Consider the following 5,269-nt stretch of genomic DNA (forward strand, 5'->3'; position numbering starts at 1 on the left):
ATAACTGTGCATATTGTTTTTATCGTTCAAGTTTTTAGACTACACTTATTCAAACCCCCCCCCTTTCTAAGTGTTTTTCTATCCTTCAATTGGCATCAGAGCGCCGGTTCTAAGGTGCAAGCACTTAACCGTGTTTAGAAAAGATTCAGGAAGAGAAAAACGCTTCAGTAAAAGATGGCTGGTGAAGTTCATACAAATCCAACTGCATCTACATCTGGCTCTGCTGAGCAATACAACGGTAACAATGGTTATACTAGACCACCAGTATTTGATGGTGAAAACTTTGAATACTGGAAAGATAAACTGGAAAGTTACTTTCTTGGTCTAGATGCTGATCTATGGGATCTTCTGTTGGATGGTTACAAACATCCTGTTAAAGCTACTGGTGTAAGGCTCACGAGAAGCGAAATGACTGATGATCAAAAGAAAGATTTCAAAAATCATCACAAATGCAGGACTGTTTTGCTGAATGCTATCTCTCATGCTGAGTATGAGAAGATATCTAACAGGGAAACGGCCCATGACATATATGAGTCCTTAAAAATGACTCATGAAGGAAATGCTCAAGTCAAGGAGACTAAAGCTCTTGCTCTAATCCAGAAATATGAAGCCTTCAAGATTGAGGATGATGAAGATATTGAGAAGATGTTCTCAAGATTTCAAACTCTAACTGCTGGATTGAGAGTTCTGGATAAAGGCTACACCAAGGCTGATCATGTAAAGAAGATTATCAGAAGCTTACCCAGAAGATGGGGTCCAATGGTAACAGCATTCAAAATTACCAAGAATCTGAATGAAGTTTCTTTGGAAGAGCTTATCAGTGCCTTGAGAAGTCATGAAATAGAGCTGGACGCAAACGAGCCTCAGAAGAAAGGTAAGTCTATTGCATTAAAATCTAATGTTAAAAAATGCACTAACACTTTTCAGGCTAGAGAAGAAGATCCTGAAGAATCAGAATCTGAAGAAGAAGATGAAATGTCCATGATCTCCAGAAGGGTAAACCAACTCTGGAAGAGCAAGCAAAGGAAGTTCAGAGGCTTCAGAAGTTCAAAGAGATTTGAACGAGGAGAATCTTCTGGTGACAGAAGATCTAACAAGAAGAAGGTTGTCTGCTATGAGTGCAATGAGCCTGGACATTACAAGAACGAGTGTCCAAAACTTCAGAAGGAGAATCCCAAGAAGAAGTTTCATAAGAAGAAAGGTCTTATGGCAATATGGGATGATTCTGAATCAGAATCAGAATCAGACTCTGAAGGAGAGCAAGCCAACTTTGCGCTGATGGCTACAGAAGATGATGGATCAGAATCTACATCAGAATCAGATTCTGAAGAGGTATTTTCTGAACTATCTAGAGAAGAGTTAGTTTCCAGTTTAACAGAACTTCTGGAACTCAAGGCTCATCTTAGTATCAAATACAAAAAGCTGAAAAAGCAGTTTGAATTTGAAACTAAGAAGCTGGAATTGGAAAATTCTGAACTGAAGGAAAAAGTTTTAAATCTATCCAAAGATAGTGGATCTCCTTCTGAAACAGAAAAATCCATTCCTAGCATGAATCATATTCTGAAAGAATATGACTCGAGCTTCAGAAAGTTCTTATCTAGAAGTATTGGCAGAAGTCATCTTGCTTCTATGATATATGGTGTTTCTGGAAACAGAAGGTTTGGTTTTGGCTATGAGGGTGATACCTCACATAAATTTGAACCGATTGATGATCTGAAGATCACATACAAGCCATTGTATGATCAGTTCAAATATGGCCATGCACATGATATTAGGCTCACTTCACATGCACAAAAGTTTAACACTGTTCACACCAAGAAGCTTGTGACACATCCTAAGAAATATCATGCTGACAAACCTAAAGAATATCATGTTGTTCCTCCTGTTAAATATTTTGCTAAACCCAAGTTCAAACAGAACTTGAGGAGAACTAACAAGAAAGGACCCAAGAAATTGTGGGTACCTAAGGAGAAGATAATTTCTGTTGCATATATCCTTGGCGGCAAAGAGGACAGAAAGCAAAATGTCATGGTACCTGGACTCTGGGTGCTCGCGACACATGACGGGAAGAAGGTCTACATTCCAAGACCTGGTGCTTAAACTAGGTGGAGAAGTCAAGTTTGGAGGAGATCAGAAGGGCAAAATCATTGGCTCTGGAACCATAAGTCTTGGTAACTCTCCTTCCATAACTAATGTACTTCTTGTTGAAGGATTAACGCATAACTTCTTGTCCATAAGTCAATTAAGTGACAATGGTTATGACATAATCTTCAATCAAAAGTCTTGCAAGGCTGTTAGTCAGAAGGATGGCTCAATCCTATTTACAGGCAAGAGGAAGAACAACATTTATAAGATTGATCTTTCTGATCTTGAGAAGCAGAAGGTGACTTGTCTTATGTCTGTTTCTGAGGAGCAATGGGTCTGGCACAGAAGATTAGGACATGCTAGTTTGAGAAAGATTTCTCAGATTAACATACTAAATCTGGTCAGAGGACTCCCAAATCTGAAATACAAATCAGATGCTCTTTGTGAAGCATGTCAGAAGGGCAAGTTCTCCAGACCTGCATTCAAGTCTAAGAATGTTGTTTCTACCTCAAGGCCATTAGAACTCTTGCACATTGATCTGTTTGGCCCAGTCAAAACAGCATATGTCAGAGGGAAGAAATACGGATTAGTCATCGTTGATGATTATAGCCGCTGGACATGGGTAAAGTTCTTGAAACACAAGGATGAGTCACATTCAGTGTTCTTTGAATTCTGCACTCAGATCCAATCTGAGAAGGAGTGCAAGATCATAAAGGTCAGAAGTGATCATGGTGGTGAATTTGAGAACAAATTCTTTGAGGAGTTCTTCAAAGAAAATGGTATTGCCCATGATTTCTCTTGTCCTAGAACTCCACGACAAAATGGAGTTGTAGAGCGAAAGAATATGACTCTACAAGAAATAGCCAAAACCATGATCAATGAAACCAATATGGCTAAGCATTTCTGGGCAGAAGCAATAAACATTGCATGTTATATTCAGAATAGAATCTCTATAAGACCTATTCTAAATAAGACTCCTTATGAATTGTGGAAGAACAGAAAGCCCAACATTTCATATTTCCATCCTTTTGGATGTGTATGTTTTATTCTGAATACTAAAGATCATCTTGGTAAGTTTGATTCTAAAGCAAAAAAGTGTTTCCTTCTTGGATATTCTGAACGCTCTAAAGGCTACAGAGTATACAATACTGAAACATTGATTGTAGAAGAATCAATCAATATCAGGTTTGATGATAAGCTTGGTCTTGAAAAACCAAAGCAGTTTGAGAATTTTGCAGATTTTGATATTGATATATCAGAAGCAGTAGAACCAAGAAGCAAAGCTGCAGAAGCTGGCAGTCTCAGAAGCAATGGATCAGAAGATCAAGTTGCTGCATCTTTAGAGAATCTCAGGATTTCTGAAGAGCCAACAGTCAGAAGATCACCTAGACTTGCTTCAGCTCATTCAGAAGATGTGATCCTTGGAAAGAAAGATGATCCTATCAGAACAAGATCATTCCTTAAGAATGACAATCAGAAGCAGTGATCAGAATCAGAAGGCGTAAAATCTATTCATATTTTACAGCTGTCATCTATTATCTGATGGTGAACACGTGTCTGTACGGTTAGTACAAAGCGTGCAGTTGAAAAGACGCCGACCTAGGTAACTGTGTTAAATCATTTCATTTACCACGTTCTCTCACCTAACGTCACTTATCAGTTAATGAAAATTGATTTCTCTTGATTCTGTAACTGTTCATTTTCTAATCTTATTGCATTTTTTTTAAAATCCGTCTCTATATATTCTTTTCAAATCATCTCATATATCTTTTTCGCTCCGAGTCTCTCTTTCTTCTTGCATACTTTCGTTTGAAATCTTCTTAGTCGCTTCTAAAACCCTAACCGAAAACCCAGAATTTGTTCTTCCTACCTGTTCATTCTGTTTCAATGGCTGCTTCTTCATCTCAAAATGTTGGTTCATCTACTCTTTTCCATATTCAAGATGAAGTTAATCTGGAACTCACTCCAGTTGTTGCGTGCTCCATTCCTAAGGATAAATTAGAAGTTCTATGTGAACTCATGGTTGATTTTGATAACATTGAAGAAAACGAATTTCATCTCAAAGAAGATATAATTTTTCAAGGATGGACTTCGTTGTTTGCTGAGTTCTGTGGACCAGTCTACCCAGATCTTGTCAAGGAATTCTGGGTACATGCAGTTGTCGCCCCTAAATCAATCTTGTCCTTCGTCCATGGAAAGTTTGTGGTAGTAACTGAGAACATCCTAAGGATGATGTTTGATCTGAGAAACGCTGAGGGAGCTTTTGAAATCGATAAAAGGGTAAATTGGGAAGATGTTTTATCTACTCTCTACCCCGACATAAATGAAACAAAGAATGTCAAGGACTTGAGAGATCTCTACAAAATCTGCACCAAGATTCTTCTTGGGTGTTTCTATCACAGGAAAGGGACACATGCTTCTGACTTCATCAACAATGAGCAAAAATACATTTTGTATTGCATTGCCACTAAGAAGAAGGTTGATGCTATCTACATTATCTTCAACCATATGTGGAAGGCCGTGAAGGAGTCCAGAAATGCCTTCAGAGACAAAAGTTGTACCATTATTCCGTTTGGTAGAATTATCTCAAATCTTCTGGTTCATTCCAAGATTGTTGAGAACCTGGAATCTGAAGGTATTATCAAAGACCTTGCTGTCACAACTGGGGCCTGTCTGAATGCCTTCACTTTAAAGAAGATGAAAGTGATTAAGGCCATCACTAAGACTCCCCAACCTCTTGCTGGAACAAGAATCAGAAGAGAACCAGTTCTAGCTGAATTTGAAACCTTCTTCAATAGTGAGGTACCAGAAGTCAGAATCAGGTATCTGAAGCCACAAAAAGAGGATAAAAGTCTTAAAGATCAAGAGAAAGGTGCTCCAATTATAGTAAATCGCAAGAAGGAAGAAAGGACCAAAAGAAAGTTTGATCATCCTGCTGCTACCACTGAGAAAGAAGTGGTCCCAGAAGAAGTCATTGCAAAGGTTGTTAAGGCTGTTTCTGTTGATTTTGAGAAGAATAAGAAGGAAGCTGAGAAAAAGAAGAAGAAGTCAAATAACAATGCTGAGATTGTTGAAGTTGTTGAGAAGAAGAAAACCAGAAAAAGGAAGTTGATACTTCAAGAATCTGATGAAGAAAATGTTGTCCAAGAGGCTGTGAATCAACAGGAAGTCCTGGCGAGCGTCA

The sequence above is a fragment of the Vicia villosa genome, unplaced genomic scaffold, assembly GCF_029867415.1.
Source record: "Vicia villosa cultivar HV-30 ecotype Madison, WI unplaced genomic scaffold, Vvil1.0 ctg.005928F_1_1, whole genome shotgun sequence".
Taxonomy (NCBI): Eukaryota; Viridiplantae; Streptophyta; class Magnoliopsida; order Fabales; family Fabaceae; genus Vicia; species Vicia villosa.